Source organism: Balaenoptera physalus (genome assembly GCF_965194825.1).
Source record: "Balaenoptera physalus genome assembly, chromosome: 12".
NCBI classification, from domain to species: domain Eukaryota; kingdom Metazoa; phylum Chordata; class Mammalia; order Artiodactyla; family Balaenopteridae; genus Balaenoptera; species Balaenoptera physalus.
Window position 1 is genome coordinate 47,199,547 of NC_138897.1, and position 12,681 is coordinate 47,212,227.

General features: G+C 38.5%; 1 protein-coding gene across 38 annotated transcripts in view; it reads right to left on the reverse strand.

Annotated features, from left to right (window-relative positions):
* DTNA (dystrobrevin alpha) overlaps positions 1 to 12,681 on the reverse strand; it is a 387,334-nt gene that overhangs the window by 236,333 nt on the left and 138,320 nt on the right. Inside the window, exon 2 of one of the 38 annotated variants that reach the window (XM_082416074.1) lies at positions 3,523 to 3,642. The exons of the other annotated variants lie outside the window; for them this stretch is intronic. The gene's annotated coding sequence lies outside the window, so the exon portion shown is untranslated. The remainder of the gene's footprint in view (positions 1 to 3,522; positions 3,643 to 12,681) is intronic. 38 annotated transcript variants of the gene reach the window in all.

Consider the following 12,681-nt stretch of genomic DNA (forward strand, 5'->3'; position numbering starts at 1 on the left):
AGCACCTATTCATTTCTGTCATATATTTTCATTCATTCATTCATGCCTTTAGGCATGCATTCATTCAACAATTATTGCTGAGCACCTACTATGCACCAAGCACTGTTTTAGGTGCCATAGAGGCATGGTCCATGCTCTCATGGAGCCTACGTTACTTTGTACTTGTATATTTATTAATGTGTTTATTTGATATCTGTCTTTTCTTTTACACAGTGACCTCTATGAGACCAAATAATACAAAAAGGTAAAGAGGTTCCTGTTAAATTTTCCACAATTCCTTAGTGACAAAGCTAGCCCTAGAAGCCTGCCCCTAGTAGGTTGGTGCTTTTCCTCACTTTTAGGAGCATATGAAATTGTAGGTGTGGCAAAGACCACTAGTGTTCTCTTCCTCTTGGGAACACAGCCATACTCTAATTCCCAGGTTTCCTTTCAGTTAAAGTCATGTGATTAAGTTTTAGCCAGTGGGATGTGAACAAAAGTAAAGGCCTCCCCCTGTAAGGCTTAGTGTTCTCATCGATGCTTTTTTTGCCCTCCTGTTGGCTGGAAACAGAGGACTCTGTAGTTTTAGAGGATGGTAGAGTCATAAGATGAAATAGGCCTGGTTCCCTGAATCACCACATGGAGGAAAGCCACCTGCTGTCCAAGAACACCTACCTGAAACTGAAGTACATGAAGGAGAAATTGGGGGCTTTATTTGTAATAATGGCAAGTATTACTACTAACTAATTTGTTATACATGTGACCTTTCTAAAAACATTAGAATATAGGAATATTAGCCAAAGTGGCCGCAGTGCATTATCCACATTTTGAATACTGTGTGTATTTCCTAGAGAATGCCATCAGACAGTTCCTCCTATATTTGGTCAAATGAAGATCATAGGCTCATCTTAATTCCTCTCAGAATTCTGTGAACCTCTTGAACATAAAAATCATCACCATCAAACAGAGATCCGTAAAGATAATAAATAATTTGAATACGTGGTTTATGTTTTCAAACATTTTCTGGCACAAAATTGGACACTTCTGATGTCATGTTGCCTGTTAAAATAAAAGTAATCTAGGGGAGCTGCCTGGCAGTCCAGTGGTTAGGACTTGGTGCTTTCACAGCCAGGGCCCAGGTTCAATCCCTGGTCGGGGAACTAAGATCCTGCAAACCATGCAGTGTGGCCAAAAAAAAAAAAAGCAATCTAAAATGGGCAGTTTATCCCAGACATTGACTGATGGCAAATCAAGTGGTTAAAAGTGAAAACTGGTGATTATTGTTCTAGTAAATTTATGTCATTTGCTTATTACTTCAAACTGACTTTTAGACATTATATAGATAGAAACAACTTTGCACATAAAACACACTTTTTTTCACAATAAACTACAAAATATGACATATATGTTATTTTTCATATGAGCTGCATCCTTCTAATTTTAAATCTATTCAGTTGAAAATTCTTAGATCAAAAATAAGATTACCAATATTACTGGTAATCTTAAGCATATATAATTTTTGAGTTTAGTCTGGACAAATAAGAAACAGAAATTTAAGTAATATGCCCAGTTTTCTTTTTGTTTTTTTACTGTGACTTTTCATCATCTAATGAGGAATGTTTTATTGTTATTTAGGTCATTGTGAAGTAACTGATACAATACCCTTTTAAAATATTTCTTGAAAGGGTAAGTGTTGAAAAATCAGAAAGCACAATAAAACATTCCTCAAAATACTCAACTAAGAAAACAAAAGCCAACTGAGCAAATACATATCCGGTCAAGGCAATTTAAAATAATCACATCCTATGCAGTTAAAAACATCACCAGGAAGGGGTGGGGTGTCTGGGATATATGATATCTCCACCTCTGTTTCTTGATCTCTGGATTAGATTAAGGGACTAGGTGATGAAGATATGCTTAGAGGAAATATTAATAAACGAGACCCAGTTTTTCACAAAACAGGTACAAGACTAGGAAATGGGCTCAAGAGTGGAAAATGATGTTAGCCAGCGTCTAAAGTCAATACAGCTGGGGAAGCATCCAAATTATTTGTTTTTTCCTCTCTTCCAGTCTTCCAGAAAAGACACTGTAGGAAAATGAAGGGACTCTCCATTTGCTCCAGTAACACTGACCCATGTGCTTGCTCAAAGACCTGGGCTAGGAACCTTTCTTTGTTGTCGGTGTTGATGCAACTTCTCCATGCACCTGAGTCTAGTGTAGACACATACCATCCATATGAGCTGATCCCTTACTGAGGTCTATTCTTTAACTTCTGCATATAGAGATACATATGTGTAGATTATTCTATGAGCAGAGGTAGCTAGAATGGAGAGGGTCTGTTGTATTCCTAAAGTTAATATCCCTTTAACAAGGCCTAAAGTAATTTTCCTCCTGCTGCAGTCAACAGTGATTCTCAATTACCTGCCCACATTGCAGAATGGGATTAATAACACTCTCAACCTTTGTCAGTTTTCTGAATAGGCTCAAAAACTATATGCAAATCTTATTAACAATAAAGAGGACTACCCTAGCAGGTATATGCAGGGTTTCCTCTAAGTGCTTAATATTGAGGGTAATAAACACATTGAAAATCACACCATTCATTTAACTAAGTCCTTCACACAATGTGAAAATCTTCAAAGGTCTTCCAGAATCAGTATCTACAGGCTAGAGCCTGGGCTTCATGATAATCTCTATTTCTAAGATAACTCCTACATTATGTCAAAAACCCATGTAATAAATAAGCTTGAGAAACTCAGGGAAAGACTGAGTTTTCATCCAGGGTGAAAGTGATCATAATTAAAACATCCAGTTCACAACCTCCCCGGTATGCACTAAGAACTCCTAAAGGGCAACAATTAAAAGAATCAATTTACCATTTTGAAAATAAATTCAAATACTTAGTATGTATTAAAATATGTTCTTTTAATGAGTACAAGGAACATTAGAAAGAATGTGATGACCTGTTTTGAAGCTTATGTCTTTTTATATTTAGTGTAATAAAGGATTCATTGTGCAAAGATCCAAATATTCTGGCAAGCTGCAGCAATGCTAGGAAACACTAATGCCAGATACATTTTATATCCATATTAGGCTGAAGAAAAAAGACGGGTTGAAGTGAACTGCAAATGATGGTTTTCTTTTGCTCAAACTTTTTATAAAACATCAGTGATGCTCTCTTTGGATTATAAAGTGAGGTGCCAAATTGTGTATTTCTAGAATATTCCTGATGATTACCAGTATACAAATCAACAGTGACTAAACCAAACTTGGAACTTGAAAATAAAGTTAGAGATCTTCAAGTGACTATAAATCCTGGGAAGAGCCTTTTAGCTCTCCAGTAGGATTTAGGATACATTTCAGAGTCTGTCATTCCAGAAAGTCTTTTGAAATGATGACTGTGTTTAAGCTGGAATCTTAAAAATGTCATTTTATTAGCTGCCATGTCATTTTATTCTCCACATACCTCATCTAATAAATACAAAGATTGTAAATAGTCACAAATAAGTAACATTCACAAAAATATCCTCTTGATAATGGTACCTTCAACTCCCAAGTGTTCCACGAATCATTCAGCTTTGTGGCAATTTGGACCCTCTAATCTCCTTTCTTTCTCTATAGTTTTAGCCTCTCTATCTTCATTTCCACTGCTTATTCAGAATCCTACGAGAGGATGAATAGGAGAATGAAAGGATATAAATGGACTAAGGATCTTGCGAGGGAAGGCAGAAACTACTTACTCAAGTGCAGTTTGGCTTATTTGTGGATTTTGCATATCTGTTATTCCTATTTTCTATTATCCCCAATAATCACATTAGCCATAATAAAAGTGATACATAATTTAGAGAAGACAACCTAATATACAGTTGAAGAAAGATGTACTATTTGATGAGTCATAGAGTTTTGTTCAAGCAATATAGGTTTGGGTTACAAGATTTTACAATTTTTACAGTTATATAAAGATGATACTTAATGATGTATGGGGAGTTAATAAATCATGTAATGAAGGAATACACAATCTGATGATTGGGTATTATATAATAATAATATTTTTATTAAGATTTCATATTAGGCAACTAAATCTAAAATGTAGAGCAGAAAACGTAATCCCAGTTTTTAAAAAAGACAGCTCCCATCATTTCATCTAAAATATGTTTATGGACAAAATTGGGGTAATGGTCAGATACTTCTGGTCAATGGCCTAACAATGAAACTGTGGATCTTAGTGATATGTTGCCAACATTTCTGGTTCACCCAGTGAATATACAAAACTTTTGCAGAAGATAATAAAGATTAAATAGATTTCCTTAAAGACACGAGCCAAACTAATTAGCACATTGTTGAGGAATCTTTCACCATACTGTGTTTAAATTCAGGAGCTGGAGATAGGCTACTATCATTTAAGAGTGCTTCTTGAGACCTTCAAGATGGTGGAGGAGTAAGACATGGAGATCACCTTCCTCCCCACAAATACATCAGAAATACATCTACATGTGGAACAACTCCTACAGAACACCTACTGAATGCTGGCAGAAGACCGCAGACTTCCCAAAAGGCAAGAAACTCCCCACGTACCTGGGTAGGGCAAAAGAAAAAAGAAAAAACAGAGACAAAAGAATAGGGATGGGATCTGCACCTCTGGGAGGGAGCTGTGAAGGAGGAAATGTTTCCACACAGTAGGAAGCCCCTTCACTGGTGGAGATGGGGGCTGGCCGGGGGGAAGCTTTGGAGCCACAGAAGAGACCACAGCAACAGGGGTGCAGAGGGCAAAGCGGAGAGATTCCCGCACAGAGGATCAGTGTCGACCAGCACTCACCAGCCCTAGAGGCTTGTCTGCTCACCCGCCGGGGCGGGCAGGGGCTGGGAGCTGAGGCTCGGGCTTCGGAGGTCAGATCCCAGGGAGAGGACGGGGGTTGGCTGCGTGAACACAGCCTGAAGGGGGGCTAGTGTGCCACAGCTAGCCGGGAGAGAGTCTGGGAAAAACTCTGGACCTGCCCAAGAGGCAAGAGTACATTGTTTCAGGGTGCGCAAGGAAAAGGGATTCAGAGCACCGCCTAAACCAGCTCCAGAGACGGGCACAAGCCACGGCTACCAGCGCGGACACCAGAGATGGGCATGAAATGCTAAGGCTGCTACTGCAACCACCAAGAAGCCTGTGTGCAAGCACAAGTCACTATCCACACCTCCCCTCCTGGGAGCCTGTGCAGCCCACCACTGCCAGGGTCCCGTGATCCAGGGACAACTTCCCCAGGAGAACACATGGCATGCCTCAGGCTGTTGCAACGTCATGCTGGCCTCTGCCACCACAGGCTCACCCCGCATTCCGTACCCCTCTCTCCCCCCGGGCTGAGTGAGCCAGAGCCCCCTAATCAGCTGCTACTTTAACCCTGTCCTGTCTGAGCGAAGAACAGATGTCCTCAGGTGACATACATGCAGAGGCAGGGCCAGATCGAAAGCTGAACCCCAGGAGCTGTGCGAACAAAGAAGAGAAAGGGAAATCTCTTCCAGCAACCTCAGGAGCAGCCGATTAATTCTGCACAATCAACTTGATGTACCTGCATCTCTGGAATACTTGAATAGACAACGAATCATCCCAAAATTGAGGCAGTGGACTTTGGGAGCAACTGTAGACTTGGGGTATGCTTTCTGCATCTAATTTGTTTCTGGTTTTATGTTTATCTGAGTTTAGTATTTAGAGTTTATTATCATTGGTAGATTTGTTTATTGATTTGGTTGCTCTCTTCCTTTTTTTTTATATATAGATATACATATATTTTTCTTTTTCTCTTTTTGTGAGTGTGTATGTGTATGATTCTTTGTGTGATTTTGTCTGTATAGCTTTGCTTTTACCATTTGTCCTAGGGTTCTGACTCTCCTTTTTCCTTTTCCTTTTTGTATAGTTTTTAGCGCTTGTTATCATTGGTGGATTTGTTTTTTGGTTTGGTTGCTCTCTTCTTTCTTTCTTTTTTTTAATTACTTTTTAATTTTAATTTATTTTATTTTATTTCCTTTTTTTTCCCTTCCTTTTCTTCTGAGACATGTGGCTGACAGGGTCTTGGTGCTCCAGCTGGATGTCAGGCCCGTGCCTCTGAGGTGGGAGTGCCAAGTTCAGGACGTTGGTCCACAAGAGACCTCCTGGCTCCACGTAATATCAAATGGCGAAAGCGCTCCCAGAGATCTTCATCTCAACGCTAAGACCCAGCTCCACTCAATGACCAACAAGCTACAGTGCTGGACACCCTATGCCAAACAACTAGAAAGACAGGAACACAAGAGAGGCTGTCTAAAATCATAATAAGGCCACAGACACCCCAAAACACACCAACGGACACCGTCCTGCCCAGCAGAAAGACAAGATCCAGCCTCATCCACCAGAACACAGGCACCAGTCTCCTCCACTAGGAAGCCTACACAACTCACTAAACCAACCTTAGCCACTGGGGACAGACACCAAAAACAATGGGAACTACAAACCTGCAGCCTGCAAAAAGGAGACCGCAAACACAGTAAGTTAAGCAAAATAAGAAGACCGAGAAACACACAGCAGATGAAGGAGCAAGGTACAAACCCACCAAACCAAACAGGGGAAGAGGAAAAAGCAGTCTACCTGAAAAAGAATTCAGAGGAATGATAGTGAAGATGATCCAAAATCTTGGAAATAGAATGGAGAAAATACAAGAAACGTTTAATAAGGACCTAGAGGAACTAATGAGCAAACAAACAATGATCAACAACACAATAAATTAATTTAAAATTCTCTAGAAGGAATCAAGAGCAGAATAACTGAGGTAGAAGAGCGGATAAGTGACCTGGAAGATAAAATAGTGGAACTAACTACAGCAGAGCAGAATAAAGAAAAAAGAATGAAAAGAATTGAGGACAGTCTCAGAGACCTCTGGGACAACATTAAATGCACCAACATTTGAATTATAGGGGTCCCAGAAGAAGAAGAGAAAAAGAAAGGGACTGAGAAAATATTTGAAGAGATTATCGTTGAAAACTTCCCTACTATGGGAAAGGAAAGAGTCAATCAAGTCCAGGAAGCACAGAGTCCAATACAGGATAAATCCAAGGAGAAACATGCCAAGACACATATTAATCAAACTATCAAAAATTAAATACAAAGAAAAAATATTGAAAGCAGCAAGGGAAAAGCAACAAATAACATACAAGGGACTCCCCATAAGGCAAACAGCTGATCTTTCAGCAGAAACCTGCAAGCCAGAAGGGAGCAGCAGGACATATTTAAAGTGATGAAAGAGAAAAATCTACAGCCAAGATTACTCTACCCAGAAAGGATCTCATTCAGATTCGATGGAGAAATTAAAACCTTTACAAAAAGGAAAAGCTAAGAGAATTCAACACCACCAAACCAGCTCTACAACAAATGCTAAAGAAACTTCTACGCAGGAAACACAAGAGAAGGAAAAGACCTACAAAAACAAACCCAAAACAATGAAGAAAATGGTAATAGGAACATACATATTGATAATTACCTTAAATGTAAATGGATTAAATACTCCAACCAAAAGACATAGACTGGCTGAATGGATACAAAAAGAAGACCCACATATATGCTGTCTACAAGAGACCCACTTCAGACCTAGGGACACATACAGACTGAAAATGAGAGGATGCAAAAAGATATTCCATGCAAATGGAAATCAAAAGAAATCTGGAGTAACAATTCTCATATCAGACAAAATAGACTTTAAAATAAAGATGATTACAAGAGACAAAGGACACTATACAATGATCAAGGGATCAATCCAAGAAGAAGATATAACAATTGTAAATATTTATACACCCAACATAGGAGCACCTCAATATATTAGGCAAATGCTAACAGCCATAAAAGGGGAAATTGACAGTAACATAATCATAGTAGGGGACTTTAACACCCAACTTTCCCAATGGACAGATCATCCAAACAGAAAATTAATAAGGAAACACAAGCTTTAAATGATACATTAAACAAGATGGACTTAATTGATATTTATAGGACATTCCATCCAAAACAACAGAATACACTTTCTTCTCAAGTGCTCAAGGAACATTCTCCAGGATAGATAATATCTTGGGTCACAAATAAAGCCCTGGTGAATTAAAGAATATTGAAATCGTATCAAGTATATTTTCTGACCAAAACACTGTGAGACTAGATATCAATTACAGGAAAAAAAATGTAAAAAATACAAACACATGGAGGCTAAACAATACAGTAATAAATAACCAATGGTCAGTGAAGAATTCAAAGAGGAAATCAAAAAATACCTAGAAACAAATGACACCGAAAACACGATGACCCAAAACCTATGGGATGCAGCAAAAGCAATTCTAAGAGGGAAGTTTATAGCAATACAATCCTACCTCAAGAAAGAAGAAAAATCTCAAATAAACAACCTAAACTTACACTTAAATCAATTAGAGAAAGAAGAACAATAAAATCCCAAAGTTAGCAGAAGGAAAGAAATCATAAAGATCAGATCAGAAATAAATGAAAAAGAAATGAAGGAAACAATAGCAAAGATCAATGAAACTAAAAGCTGGTTCTTTGAGAAGATAAACAAAATTGATAAACCATTAGCTAGACACATCAAGAAAAAAAGCGAGAAGACTCAAATCAATAGAATTAGAAATGAAAAAGGAGAAGTAACAACTGACACTGCAGAAATACAAAGGATCATGAGAGATTACTACAAGCAACTATATGCCAATAAAATGGACAACCTGGAAGAAATGGACAAATTCTTAGAAAAGCACAACCTTCCATGACTGAACCAGGAAGAAATAGAAAATATGAACAGACCAATCACAAGCACTGAAATTCAGACTGTGATAAAAAAATCTTCCAACAAACAAAAGCCCAGGACCAGATGGCTTCACAGGTGAATTCTATCAAACATTTAGAGAAGAGCTAACACTTATCCTTCTCAACCTCTTCCAAAATATAGCAGAGGAAGGAACACTCCCAAACTCATTCTATGAGGCCACTATAACCCTGATACCAAAACCAGACAAAGATGTCACAAAAAAAGAAAACTACAGGCCAATAACACTGATGAACACAGATGCAAAAATCCTCAACAAAATACTAGCAAACAGAATCCCACAGCACATTAAAAGGATCATACACCATGGTCAAGGGGTTTATCCCAGGAATGCAAGGATTCTTCAATATACACAAATCAGTCAATGTGATAAACCATATTAATAAATTGAAGGAGAAAAACCATATGATCGTCTCAATAGATGCAGAAAAAGGTTTTGACAAAATTCAACAATGATTTATGATAAAAAGCCTCCAGAAAGTAGGCATAGAGGGAACTTACCTCAGCATAATAAAGGCCATATATGACAAACCCACAGCCAACATCATTCTCGATGGTGAAAAAGTGAAACCATTTCCTCTAAGGTTAGGAACACGACCAGGTAGTCCACTCTCACCACTATTATTCACCATAGTTTTGGAAGTTTTAGCCACAGCAGTCAGAGGAGAAAAAGTAATAAAAGAAATCGAAATCGGAAAAGAAGAAGTAGAGCTGTCACTGTTTGCAGATGACATGATACTCTACACAAAGAATCCTAAAGATGCTACCAGAAAACTACTAGAGCTAATCAATGAATTTGGTAAAATAGCAGGATACAAAATGAACGCACAGAAATCTCTTGCATTCCTATACACTAATGATGAAAAATCTGAAAGAGAAATTAAGGAAACACTCCCATTTACCATTGCAACAAAAAGAATAAAATGTCTAGGAATAAACCTACTTAAGGAGTCAAAAGACCTTTATGCAGAAAACTATAAGACACTGATGAAAGAAATTAAAGATGATACAAACAGATGGAGACATATGCCATATTCTTGGATTGGAAGAATCAACATGGCAAAAATGACTATACTAGCCAACGCAATCTACAGATTCAATGCAATGCCTATCAAACTACCAATGGCATTTTTCACAGAACTAGAACAAAAAATTTCATAATTCGTATGGAAACACAGAAGACCCTGAAGAGCCAAAGCAATCTTGAGAAAGAAAAATGGAACTGGTGGAATCAGGCTCCAGGACTTCAGACAATACTACAAAGCTACAGTAATCAAGACAGTATGGTACTGGCACAAAATCAGAAATATAGATCAATGGAACAGGATAGAAAGCCCAGAGATAAACCTATGCACATATGGTCACCTTATTTTTGATAAAGGAGGCAGGAATATACAATGGAGAAAAGACAGCGTCTTCAATAAATGGTGCGGGGAAAACTGGACAGCTCCATGTAAAAGAATGAAACTAGAACACTCCCTAACACCATACACAAAAATAAACTCAAAATGGATTCAAGACCTAAATGTAAGGCCAGACACTATAAAACTCTTAGAGGAAAACACAGGCCGAACACTCTGTGACATAAGTCACAGCAAAATCCTTTTTGACCCACCTCTTAGAGAAATGGAAATAAAAACAAAAATAAACAAATGGGACCTAATGAAGCTTAAAAGCTTTTGCACAGCAAAGGAAACCATAAACAAGACCAAAAGACAACCCTCAGAATGGGAGAAAATATTTACAAATGAAGCAACTGACAAAGGATTAATCTCCAAAATTTACAAGCAGCTCATGCAGCTCAATATCAAAAAAACAAACAACCCAATTCAAAAATGGGCAGAAGACCTAAATAGACATTTCTCCAAAGAAGATATACAGATTGCCAACAAACATGTGAAAGGATGCTCAACATCACTAATAATTAGAGAAATGGAAATCAAAACTACAGTGAGGTATTATCACCTCACACCTGTGTGAGTGGCCATCATCAAAATATCTACAAACAATAAATGCTGGAGAGGGTGTGGAGAAAAGGGAACCCTCTTGAACTGTTGGTGGGAATGTAAACTGATACAGCCACTATGGAAAACAGTATGGAGGTTCCTTAAAAAACTAAAAATAGAACTACCATACGACCCAGCAATCCCACTACTGGGCATATACCCTGAGAAAACCATAATTCAAAAAGACACACGTACCGCAACGTCCATTGCAGCTCTATTTACAATAGCCAGGACATGGAAGCAACCTAAGTGTCCATCGACAGATGAATGGATAAAGAAGATGTGGCACATATGTACAATGGAATATTACTCAGCCATAAAACGAAATGAAATTGAGTTATTTGTAGTGAGGCGGATGGACCTAGAGTCTGTCATTCAGAGTGAAGTAAGTCAGAAAGAGAAAAATAAATACCGTATGCTAACACATATATATGGAATCTTAAAAGAAAAAAAAATATGGTTCTGATGAACCTAGGACAAGGACAGGAATCAAGACGCAGATGTAGGGAATGGACTTGAGGACATGGGGAGGGGGAAGGTTAAGCTGGGACAAAGTGAGAGCATGGCATGGACATATATACACCACCAAATGTAAAATAGATAGCTAGTGGGAAGCAGCTGTATGGCACAGGGAGATCAGCTCGGTGCTTTGTGATCACCTAGAGGGTTGGGATAGGGAGGGTGGCAGGGAGATGCAAGAGGGAGAGGATATGGGGCTATATGTATACGTATAGCTGATTCACTTTGTTATACAGCAGAAAGTAACAGAACATTGTAAAGCAGTTATAGTCCAATAAAGATGTTAAAAAAAGAACTGCAAAAAAAAAAAAAAAGATTACGCATAATAAATAGAAAAATGATAATGGAGGGTTGAGATCAGTACCAGCAGCACACAGGTGAAAAACGGAGCTAAGGGACCATGGGAAGTTTCCCCAGCAGACTACCAGTGATGGAGTTGTCCTCACAACCTCCAGGGGAAACCAGGATCCCAATTATTCTTCATCCTTTATAGAAAGAACACGTTCTGGCTTGTGGACAAAGGGTGGCTAATCTGAGGAGCAGCCTCCGGTCGTGAGTTACTGATAGAACAAGAACGTTGTTTTAGGAATGTGAATCAGGTTGCAAATGCAGGATGCCTTGGCGAGTGGGGAGAGACTGCAGACAGAATCTAGATCTCAAATAATTGTGGGGAAGATTTAGGGGTTGTCCAGATGCTAAAATTAGAAGTTGCTGAGAACTAAGCCTAATGTGTTATTTTTTTTAGTTATAATAAAATGTCTCCTTAAAAAACAAACAAAGAGTGCTTCTTGTAGAAATAAGATATAAATAAGTGATTATTGTCACAAAATAAGAATGTGCTTATGCAAATCACATACTCTTCTTTAATGAGTGTTAATTTTGAAAACTAAACTAACGTCCTGCATTCTTCTATTATAGATATTTCAAAATATTTGGGGGCAGATGTTTTACCACCATGATGAGAAACCACGGGTTCTGGTTGTGGTTAAAAGCACCAATGGTAAACAGAAGAGGGGCTCAGAGGGGCTAAGCTCCATGACATATCCTGCCACTCTGCTTTTAAGTTACGTATTCATTCTACCCCAAGTTAAAAGAATGTTTCCAGAAATAGTCACCAAATTCCTTTTTTTCCCTAGTCATAGGCTCCAGCCCAACCTAATATCAAGAGATGTTTTGTAACAGCCTGAGTTATGGCATGAGAGTTATTGCCATGGATTCCAGGTTCAATGAGTTTGGGACAGGGTTGTACTGCTGTGACATTTCTGGGAGGGTTTGAAGCAAAGAGACTTAGCATTGCATCCAAGGCAACATGATTCCCCAGGCAAGCTGGCCTGAAGTCAAGTGGA